This window comes from Mesoplodon mirus (genome assembly GCF_964341445.2).
Source record: "Mesoplodon mirus genome assembly, chromosome: 3".
NCBI lineage: Eukaryota > Metazoa > Chordata > Mammalia > Artiodactyla > Ziphiidae > Mesoplodon > Mesoplodon mirus.
This window is the reverse complement of record NC_138978.1, coordinates 127859375-127871957: the sequence shown is the minus strand read 5'-3', so window position 1 is coordinate 127871957 and position 12583 is coordinate 127859375.

The following is a 12583-nucleotide window of genomic DNA, read 5'->3' as shown; positions in this document are numbered from 1 at the left end:
ACTGAATAGATGAACATGAATGTTTCAAAAGTGATTCACATCCTGCTTCACAAATGGTAGGCACTATGTAAGTGTAAACCTAAGTGTTATCTCTAACTATTACAATGTGTCTGCATCTTCAGAACACTCAGTGTATCCAGTATTTGGGAAGATAGCAGGGGTTCCATGAGTGAGCACCTGAATGAGAAAGTGGATGTGGCTGGATTATTATAATTGCACCAACATGCTGAAGTTACCTTTGCCTGGGTCCACAATTCACCAGGAAACCAGATCAATGCAGTGGGAGAAACATTAGACTGATTGTTTGATGCTGTATAGATAAACTTATCCCCCAAAGTGTTACTACTTATGTTTAATTGTGAATATGGTTTAATTAATTGTGGCTGCAGGAGTATATTTTAAATCACCCTCATGCAAACCATTATAATTAATGGTTAATTCTTGATTCTCTGGAAGGAAAAGGAATGTTTATCAGAGTAACAATTTGGGTTCAAAATAAGGTCCTACCCATGTTCCTATTACCCAGATAAACTCTACTGCACAGAGCAATGGGGAATAGCTCCAAATTAACATTGCCCATGGGAATATCCATTTACTATTTTCGCACAGAGAATTTCTTCTGTTATTATTCAAGCATCAGTCGGGAAACACCATCTTGATCTGAGCATGCTTTGATGATGCAGGAGTTTATAGCTATAAGCAGAAAAAGATCAATTTTCTTCAATAAATTTGGTGGAAGCAGAGAAACATGCAGTAAATTAAACTTGATTTGCATGACATTGTGCACTATTGCAGCCCTTCCTATGAACCAGGGAATGCACTTTGATTGAATTTTTCTGTTTCTCTATGTCTGTGTGGTATTCTGGGAACAATCCAGGAGCCCTCTGTTGGCTCATTAACACCTGTAAATTCACATGGCCTGGTGTCTTCCTTATACTGTAGAGGTAATGAGTCTAAATCCTGGTAGGGTTGTATTTTTATTAAAATTTCTTCGTATCTTTTTCTTTTCATGTCAAACAGATTGCTACATGTTTAACCCTTTAATGCCTTTTATGTTATTTCGTTATCCTGGGAAGTAAAGCAGGAGTTAGAGAACTATCATTGGGTTGATAAGAAGCAGAAATCAAACACCCAGGGAAGTTGTGACTGGTAAAATATAGGTTCTGTGTGGTGACAGAACAGTAGGAGATTGAAATTCCAGATACTTAAGCTGGGGGTCAGTCTATAGGATGCCAAATAAAGGCTCATTAATTCATTAACAGATATTTCTTGAGTGACCCATACGTGGTGATGAAGGCAAGGTGGTTATCAAGAGGAAAGACAAAACCACTACTCCCAAGTCACAGTCTGGCAAAAGAGATAACAGTAAATAAATGCAAAACTGGCTAATACATAGAAATATGCTCAGGGTACTATGAAAAACTAGAGAAGGGAGAAGCTAACCCATTCTGAAGGATCATGGGCTTCTCAGAGTAGAGAAACTTGACCCAAATGTTAAGGAGTCAGTTAGCTGTGGAACAGAGTTGGGGGCCTCAGAGGGAAGAAGTAACATATATGAATGCTCTGTTAATGGAGAATGAGGGTGCCTATGTGTATACAATTCCAGGCAGAGTTCCGATGATCCCTTCCATGATGGGGTGGCTTCAGTGGTAAAGGCCAGCTCACTTTGGTGATCTTACTCTTTGAGGCTGAAAAGCCATTTGGTTCTAATTCCTAGCTGGTAATCTATTCCCCAGAATGAGCTATTTCATCATGACCTATTCCATGGAAATAGACTTTGCTGATTTACTGAACAACTGTGCCATCAGTGGGGGTAACCACAAAAGTGTTGTGAAGATGCTGACCATTCTGTGCATAGTCATCCTGCCCTGAAACATCTGGAATCACCTGTCACCATCAGAAAAAGCCTCAACACACGAGTAATAGAGAAACTATACCTCTCCCCTATGTCCTTCCAGTGTAAGAGTTGGGGGTACCAGACCTAATGATAGTGGATGCAAGGGAATCAGAATGTACTAACTAATGCAAGCTTGAGTCTGTTCTGTGTTGATATATCAGGCTATATTGTTGACCAGCCTCAAGGTTACATTATTCTGAGTGGATATGGTTAATGGGTACCTTCTGCTGGAGAGATTAATAATGAATAAGACCCTAGTCATAAAAGTTAGAGTACAGGGCCATATGGAAAAGTTGATCCTATAGATTGCTCTATTAATTAAGGTGAGCTAGTTACCATAACAAACAAGTCACCAAATGTATAATGGCTCAAACACAGTACAAGGTTTGCTTGGTTTTTTTGATGTGTAACAGTGCTGAGTAGAAGAACAGATTGATTCAGTGAGTGACCCTCATCCATGCAATTATTCAGGAACCCAGGCTGATGGAAGATGTGCCATTTTCAAATTGTGGCTGAGAAGATCACCTTGGGGGTTGTCTCCGTTCCTGCCAGTTAAAAGAGAAAAGAATGTAGAGGAAAGCATAGGGGAAGTTTTTATACGCTGCCTGGAAATGGAACACACCATATCTATTCATATTCCACTGGCTAGAACCCAGTTATATGGCTACATCTAATTGCAAGGGAGTTAGGGAAATGTAGTCTAACTTTATGCCCCCAAAGAAGAGGAGAGCATGAATTTTTGATAACAGCTAGCAGTCTTCTACAATCCCCCCCACCTGGTACCATCTTGACTATTAGACCTTACCTAGATTTTGTACATGGCCCAATAATCACCTTGGGTACTAGGACCATGGTTTACTGCTGTCATTGTGTGCAAGCCATGTGGCCATATGCTTTATCCTCACTACTGCTATCCAGGGTGATGTGACATGACAGTCCATGGTTGATCGCCAAGATCTTAAAAATAAGAGTTGGAGAAGCTTCCCCTGTGATCTCATGTCTGGAGGGCCACATTGTTTTAAGATGATAGAATCTGAAGCTTTCATCTGCTTTATTGGTTCATAGTTCTGGATAACATTCTGACTGAACAAAGAGTTCCAAACAAACAAAAAAATTTGAAAATAACTGGGCTAGACTCCTAAACCAATTTCTATGCATCTTAGAAATAGATTGTGTCAGAGAAATGAGTTTAAAAGTTGTGATTGAATAGTAGTGAGTCATGAGAGATATCTAGAATTCAATTATAAGAGATAGGAAGTATATGAAAAGAATGCAAGATTCTGACAGGTCCAAAAGTCTTTAAAATTAACTAGAAAATGCATTTATATATATTAAGAAACAAAGAAAAGCAAAATCCAATCTAACAAGCTGGAGCTGGGAATGCAGTTTTCTGGGGGTAAATGGAATAAATCATGTAATATGTAACTTGATATGAACTAAACGTTCTATGAGGCCAGCCCATTGGAGTGTTTTGGTATAACCATGGTAAATGGAATTAGGCAAGCCCCATCAGTACTGCTGACAGATATTCAGTCACCATCCCAGCTGAAACCTCAGGTCATTGTGTTAACCTCAACTGAATCAGGTATTATCCCCCCCAAATTATGTGGGTAACACTATTGTTTCTTTACTGTGTAAACATCTTTCAAAATTCAGAAGATTTAGAATTAAGTATTGGAATGTTTAAAAGACCAGAACTGTGGTATTAATATCTTTGTGTCAGGAAAAATTTGGAATTTCAGTTACTAGTAATGGTTAGATACTTATAATGCCCTATTAGAATAATATTTAAGCTTTGTAACTTCAATTTAAAACATACTATTGAGTAATTGATTTAGTCCTGTAATTTTAGGTTGAAATCTTACTAATTTTATGTACAGTGTTAAAATATTTAAGAGAACTTAAGATTCACTGTATTTAAAAGTCAATTTATTAGATTTATAAGAATTATTTAAGTATGGGAAAAGTTTTTCAGCCAGATAATTGAAGTATTTAAAGAGAAAATGGAATATATTAAATTTATAAGTGCAGCTTAAAATTTGTAAAGGAGCTTAACCAAGTTTATATATGGGACCAAACATGAATAACTGCCCCTTTCTGAAATATGATTGTTAAGATTTGCTAGATTTAAAGGTAAAATAGTAAGACTTGCAAACTGAACTAAAAAGCTTAAGGAAGGATTACATTTTTGGATTAGCAACTTTAATAAAATGGGTATTAATTATTATAACCAATAAGATAATCTGATTGGAATTCTTTGGCACAGAAAAACTACTCTCAAACACACACACACACACACACACATACACACACAGATACAACCCTTAAGTTTATCAGATTTTATATTTAGGATTCCATATGAGGTTTCAGGAAACTTGTAAAAAGAAAAAAAATCAGTCAACCAATTGACGGCATTCCATATTGATGGAATTGACCAGTCTTCAGATTCCTATCTCAAAGGTTTCCCAAGAGCAAATCCAAAGATGGAGAGCCTGTTCATTCTGTGCAGTGTTATTCCTCAAACTGAGCAATGTATGTAGACCCCCTTTAAAGGGAGAAATGTTCAAGGATCCCTGTGTTAAATTATTTTTATGTGACTTAAATATGTTTAACATAAAACTAGATATAAACGTTCATGGTAAGAGCTCTAATACGCTCCAAACAACTTAAGCAACTAAATAAAAACTCAAATACAAACATAATAAAATTCAAATGAATAACATGAATGTACTGTGATGAGTAATGTTTGGTTGAAACGCAATCACAGTTTGCAACACGAGTATGGTACTGGCTGTGCAGCCCTAGTTCCTCGGACATCCGTTATTACCTTATGTACTGACTCCATTTGCCCACCACTTTCTTCTTCTGAAGAACTACTTTGTACGGCCTGCTGTGATGTCATTTGGCCATCATTTGGCATGAACACATCATTTCCTATTCAGTTCACCTCTGTTCTTTTCTCATTAGTAGGAGCCATTAAAGCAGTGCCACTTGGCAACAACATAATTGCAAACAAAAGCAAATAATGCTGACATCTTGGGGCAGAGCTCAGTTATAAGGTGGTTATTGAGCTCATCCAGGATACCTATGCATTAAAGTTTTTGGATTATTATAAAACTGAAAACTGATTTAAAAGTTACTATAGAATGTTGAGGGTGTCCAGTTTGAGAAACATGGTAAAGAGGAAAGAAGTTAAGCTTTGAAGAAAGACAAACTCAGGTTCAAATCCTTCTAATTTTTCCACTCGATAGCTGTGTGACCGCTTAGTGTCTCTTGTCCCCATTAAAAAAATAAGGACAATAATACCAATCACAGAGCTGAAAGAAGAATTAGAGGTAATATGTATAAAAAGATGAACAAATGGGTAAGCACTCAGTGAAAGAGTGTTGCTATTATTATTAGAGATTACCTATACTTAATATATTTACCAAATAACCTCTTCCAAAGTTATGTGTGTGTGTGTGTATGTGGAGAGAGCTGTGTAGCTGGAAATTTTACCCACATCAGAGACAAATGAAAGATATTTTAAAGCAATGGTTTTCCATATATGTTCTATGCAGCCTTGGCTAGGGGGAGGAGCTGGAGTTGGGAGAACTGGTGGGGTTCAGGGTTTCTACTTTCTCTTTAACGGGAGCAATTTTGTTTTACATACACGCTTTACACACAGGGCTTCCATTTAAGATAATATTTGAATAAATAAATTTTATGGCTAAAAATAAAAAAAGTTTGAAAAGCCTTAGTATATTATTATAATGATGATGATGATGACCCTTGACCCATTATTATGTGGCAGACACAACAACCATATGAGTTAGGTATTACAATTATCCTAACTATACTAGTAAAAAATTAAATGAAAAGTATATATATACGTTTGTCTCCTGTAGTGCTTTGAATAAATTATATTTTTGGCAGTGTTATGACAAGAACCTGAAATATTCCTCAATTTTGAAAGCCCTTGTAAACAGATCTTCTAGGTCTAAACTTAAAATGTAATTCCTTAAAGTTAGGCAAAATCGTTTTCTCACCGTTTTGAAATACTAACTCATAGCCATCAGCTAGGAATTCACACCTCTTCATTCAGCCTCTTAATGAGTCAGCATCCTTCATTTGATTCCTATTAAAATGAAGAAGCGTGAAACCAGTTTTGGGCAAGTTGAGAAAAATAGACTGCCTCTGAATTTTTCACTGTAATTTCATCCCAAGGGCCCTAGAAACGCAGACACGTGCATGACTACCAGCTAACACACCACATCTCATGCACATGTGTGTGTGCTGGGACACACATACACACACACAGACACACACAGACACTGGGAAAGGGCTTATTGTTGTTATGCAAATGTGTCTCTTAACTAAAGACCAGGATGCCAAATTGTCTAAGGAATTTATTAATTCTGAACTCTGAAAAAAATACATGAGGATGAGAGAAAACATTGGTTAAATTTCTTATAAAATTATCTAAGCTGCTACCTGTGTTTGGGGTTACAGAGCTTTTGTTATCATCTGATGTGTATTTCATTTTGTCAAAGGTGAAAAATTCATTTTGCCTTAGAAAGTGTGAAGTGAATCATCTCATTCTACTGGACAAAGTGTTCCCTTTCATGTTGTAACAACCCAGTGCTGATGGAAATTTGGAATGTTGTTGCTCAGATTCTCGAAGGCACAGTGGAGATTTGGAGGCTGCTTTCTCCCCCTTCAGCTCTTAGCACAGAGTGTAGAGTTGTAGCACATTGTACTGAAGGCTTCTTCCTTAACACCCATAGATGACCTCTGAATTGACCTTTTTTTTTCCTTCAAGGGAATCATTATTTTCAACAATCTTGAACAGTTTGGTTGATTGAATCAACCATATCATTATTTTAAAAGGTCATTAAAATAAATGAAAAAATTCAAATGGTTATAAAGCCTGTGCTTTCTGCAATATGATCACAGCCAGAAGCTCTGTGTGTATATAATAAAATAAGGCCATGGCACAACTATCATGTTGTGGTCCGAACGCAGTTTGGAAAAGAATTTCCAGACACAAGGCAGAATGTAAAGTGGATAGAATTTATTAGAGGGAATGGTCACTGCCAGAACAGCAGGCCGACTTCCTAGTAGTCTGGGAGAGCCGACCCCAAACATGTGCTATTAGTCAGTTTTTATAGCCAGAGAACAAAGGAATGGTCCGAGGTGAAAATTTTGTTTACTGATTGGCTGAGGCATGTATACTTTCCTTCTATAGGGTAGAAGTGGGACAGGGCAGATGCCTTTCCTTATTTGGGAAGAGAGAAGAACAGGGCCCTTTGCCCAGGTGGGCTCAGTAATTTCATACCCATCGCAACATGGCAGGGAGGGTGATGAGAGTCCGGCAGAGTGTGTAACGCTGAAACATTTTCAGGCAGGGTTGTCCTTTGTCCTTGAAGCACCATTGCCCTTGGAGTACCACATATCACATAATGTCACAAATATTCTTTGAAACCAGGAGGGTATAAATAAATAAATTAGTTAGTTGGGAGAAAAAAAAAAGTCTAGCTAATGCAGCCAATGGATGAGAGCGTGCTGTGATGAAAAGACATTAAATTAAGATTAAGGAAAACAAGGTTCTTGCTTTTGCCCTTTAGTAACTAGCTAGATTGTATTGGAAGAGTCACTAATTTCTTTTGAGTCTTAGTCTTTTCCTAAGCTAAATATTACAAAGATTTCCAGCCCTACCTGTGGTAAGTACTCAATGTGATAATATGTATGTTGTAGTTCATTAGTGAAGTTCAGCAGATATTTCTGACTCTCCTCTTTCTGGTGCAAGGAAGGGTTGCATTTACTGCTTGCTTTGAGGTTAAGTATTACCATATGAAATGCTCTGGCCAATGAAATGTGAGCAGAAATGATGTGTGTCACTTTCAGGTAGAAACTTTAAGCACCAGTGATTGATTTGCCCCATGCCCTTCTCACTGCAGTAGTGATTGTAGATGCTCATATTGAGATGACATTTTATCTTGATTGTTTGGGTCTTTAAGTGACTACAATGAGCAGAGCCCTGATGCCCCAGGTTGGACATGCAGCATAAGTAAGAATTTTTATTATGTTGAGCTTTTGACATTTGGGCATTATTTATTACTGTAACATAACCTCACACATCTTAACTAATACAGTGTATGCAAGCACTTTGAAAAGTATTCAGGATTATTCAAGTAGTCAGAAAGAGAAAAATAAATACCGCATTCTAACACATATGTATGGAATCTAAAAAAAAAAAAAGGTTCTGAAGAACCCAGGGGCAGGACAGGAATAAAGATGCAGATGTAGAGAATGGACTTGAGGACACAGGGAAGGGTAAGGGTAAGCTGGGACAAAGTGAGAGAGTGGCATGGACATATATACACTACCAAATGTAGAATGGATGGCTGGTGGGAAGCAGCTGCATAGCACAGGGAGATCAGCTTGATGCTTTGTGACCACCTAGAGGGGTGGGATAGGGAGGGTAGGAGGGAGACACAAGAGGGAGGGGATATGGGGATATGTGTATACATATGGCTGATTCACTTTGTTATACAGCAGAAGCTAACGCACAATTGTAGAACAATTATACTCCAATAAAGATGTTGAAAAAAAAAAAGAATGAAGAAACCACAAGTTGTGAAAACATTTTTATTCTGTGTGGATTTTTAAAGAGCTCAAAAGGAAAAGTAAAAAAAAAAAAAACCAAATGTTGCCTCTATCGGGATATCTTCTTTGTAGTGGAAAATCAAGTTGCAAATGCATAGTAAAGAAATGGCCACGTGGAAAACAAGTACAGGTAAAGTATTCACAGGAGGGACAGTAGTAACATGCAAGTAGTCCTTGCTAAGCAAGCCAAGGAATGCTTCTTGTTTGGTTTTGTTTTTTGCTGGTTAGGGCATATTTTAGCAGCTGTTTTTAACTGACCAGGAGAAAAGTAGGCTTGGGTTCTAAAAGAAAATCTTGTTTCATGTAATCAGAGGAGACAATGTTGGAGGGGTCTTATATAAACATTGTGTTTTGTTTTGTCAGCACAGTGTTTAATTCTTTTCCTTTTCTTAATTGGAATGCCTTTCTGTGAGCATGAACCTGGCTGTTCTCCAGAGACCCATCCCTCCCTAGTGCCTCACCTAGCCCCTCTATACAGCTGTTACCTGCCTGACCCTGGAGATCATTTCAATTTTGCAATCCTTGCACTGAAGTGTACAGATTTCAGGGAGCAATGGGAGTTTATAGTAACAATTAAAAACGAATACATCTCTGCAAAAGTAAAAATATATATATATATATATATATATATATATATATATATATATATATATATATATACATCTCTGTGCAACTAAAATGTTGTTTAGACAGTACAGGCAACCTGGGAGTCATTAAAAAACTGGAGATAGACACCACCTTGAGGGTAATTGGACATTTTTTTCCCTGTAACCCTGAAAGGAAATTTAAGAGCTAAGCAATGATTGAAAATTAAGCTTGAATTGGGTTACTGAGAAAGCCACTGAATTAAATGTGATATTTCTTTTAATTTGCCTCCTTATTTTTTAATTATGTCCCCATTAAACTGCTTCTCATCTTTTATGGTTTTAGATCCAGATATAGATCAGTAGAAATGAGGCTGTCTATATAATTGGCTCTTTGTCTATGACAGTGACCATACTTTGGACCTTGGACCATACTTTGGGAAAAAACTACTTTACAGGTGTTGTCTTGTAAAACCACCTATTTAAGAGATGACCCCTAAGAGAGATTCCATGGTCAAGTACCTTTGGGACTCTGCAAATCTTTTTTTTTTTTTTTTTTTGGTGGTACGTGGGCCTCTCACTGTTGTGGCCTCTCCCGTTGTGGAGCATATGCTCCAGACATGCAGGCTCAGCGGCCATGGCTCACGGGCCCAGCCGCTCTGCGGCATGTGGGATCTTCCTGAACCAGGGCACAAACCCGTGTCCCCTGCATCGCCAGGCGGACTCTCAACCACTGAGCCACCAGGGAAGCCCGAGACTCTGCAAATCTTGATGAAGAGCTGTACTTGCCCTGAGGACAATGTGTTGCCCTGATGACACTGTAGGATCAGTCTTAGCTGGAGCTACCTGGAAGGTTCAAAATCTTCCTTTTAAAAATCTCTCATTCTCTCAAATCCTGGTTGCTTTCTATCAGCACTCTTGCTGCCTCAGTTTTCAAAATATATCTTGAATGTGCCACTTCTTACTAGGGTCCCTGTCACTGCTCTTGCCTGGTTCTTCTTACTGGGTCCCCACTCTGGCTGCTCAACAGTCTATTTCCCACACAGAGGCCACCTGATCCTTTAACACTTATCAGGCCATGCCTCTCCCCTGCTCCAAAACCACCAGGATTTTCTTATCTGTTAGAATAGCATCCGTACTGTTTACCATGCCTACGAGACCCTGCCTGCTCTGATTCCTGGCTACCATTCCCACCTCCTGTCTGGCCTACCTGCCTTGTTCCTTCTACACCAGCCAGTCTGGCCTCCTGAAACATGCCAGACCCACACATTCACTGTCCTTTCCTTCTGGAATGCTCTTCCCTCAGACACCTGCTTTGGTACTCTTCCAACTGTCCACATCTTTGCCCTAATGTCATCTATTGAAAGAGTTCTTACTGTCATACTTGCTCCCCTTATACTAGTTTATTTTTTCATTATTATTCTTATCACTGCCTGACATTATGCTATGTATTTGTAACAGGATATTAAAATAAGACCCCTCCTGTCTTTGAGGTCCCAAAGCTGAGAACAGTGGTTTGCTCACTACTCATGCAGGATATGCCAACTGCTGCTTTGATGGAAGAAGCTAAGATTAAATTGGGGAGGGGGATTTATAAACTTTTAGAGTCAAGATTTCTTTAGAGAGAGAGCCAAGTGGTAAGGATAAGGTGGTGGAATCTCGAGACAACTACTGGGGAGAACTTAACACATGTTTCCTGGGGTTTGAGGGTTCCTAGGGACTGTTGTCTGACTTATGAGTTACAAATAAGAACCTTCCAGGAGAGAGTCTGGCTGATGCAGCCTGCTGTGGGAGCCTGCTCTTCCAGAATGACTCTATTTCCCAGGCCAGATGTGGACTCCTGGCCTGAAAAGTCCAGGTGACCCCAACAGAAGGAGAGATCAGAGGCTGAGGAAGAGGTTAAAGGTGGCCAGATATAGAAGAAAACTACAGCTGGGAGGCCCCCAGGATGCAGGAGAGGGATCTCCAAATGGAGTGTTTGGATAGACCCAACACTGCAGGACTACCCATTCAGGATGGTGCCCATTCTTGTTATCCTCACATCTACCTGGAGGACTGACCTTGGAGAGGCTAGTGAGTGGGGATGGGCTGATAGAATATTTTCCCACATCAGGCTTCCATGCCTGGATCAGTCCTGAGCTGGCAGAGGCAGGGGAAGGGAGAAGATCTGAAGCAGATGAGACAGCAAAATTTTAATCTGTTATTGCAATAAAAAAAAAGTAACTTGAAAAAGAGACTGCAGAAAGTCTCTTCAGCAAAAGAGATGCCTTCTCAACCTAAAGAAAACTAACCAAGCTGTTTCTAATATTTTTTTCTGTTCTTGTTCATATATTTCATTCATTCATTTATTTATTTTAATTGAAGTATGGTTGATTTACAATGTTGTGTTAGTTTCTGGTGTACAACAAATTCCAGATTCTTTTCCATTACAGTTTATTACAAGACATTGACTATAGTTCCCTGTGCTATACAGTAGGTCCTTGTTGTTTATCTATTTTATATACAGTAGTCTGATCTGCTAATACCAAACTCATAATTTATCCCTTCCCTGCTTTCCCCTTTGGTAACCATAAGTTTGTTGTCTATGTCTGTGGGTCTCTTTCTGTTTTGTAAATAAGTTCATTTGTATCATTTTTTTAAGATTCCACATATAAGCAATATCATATGACATTTGTCTTTCTCTGTCTGACTTACTTCATTTAGTATGATAATCTGCAGGTCCATCCATTTTGCTGCAAATGGTATTATTTCATTCTTTTTTTATGGCTGAGTATTATTCCATCATACATATACACCATATCTTCTTTATCCATTCATCTGTCGATGGACATTTAGGTTCCTTCCATGTCTTGGCTATTGTAAATAGTGCTGCTCTGAACATTGGGATATTTCTAATGATTTTTAGATACTATGCTGGGATGCTGCAGTGGTGGTGGGGATAGGTGGAGAGATCGTCAGAGGTGGAACAGCCAACCCTCATGAAGGGAGAGTGTCCTCTTGACAGGGAGGGGGTCTTACTTTGGGAGCCTTCTTGGCTTTCAGGGCTAGGAAAGACCCTCAGATGGGATTGACTCTGGACGCTGGGAGCAAGGCTCTGAGTTTCCACTTTCAGGAGACTATGATGGTTTGGACAAGGCACGTCAGGCAGTGACTTTTGTGGAAAGTCACCTAGAAGTCACTGCTGAATGTGCGCACTGGGTAAAATCCCTGGCACCTCTGCATTGTCCTTCAGAGGCGAGGCCTGCTACTCTAACAAGGGAGAGTTCAGGGTCATGTTTAATTTGATTTAGAAAAGTTAAATAATGAGACATGTCTTGCATCTGAGTGTAGTGGTTGCAAATTTATATGCACCACACAGGAGAATGGGACCACAGGGCATAATCCTGGAAAGTCAGAGGAGGGGAATTAAGCCACCCTCTAATTTACTGCTCTATATAACATGCCTGTCAAGTGC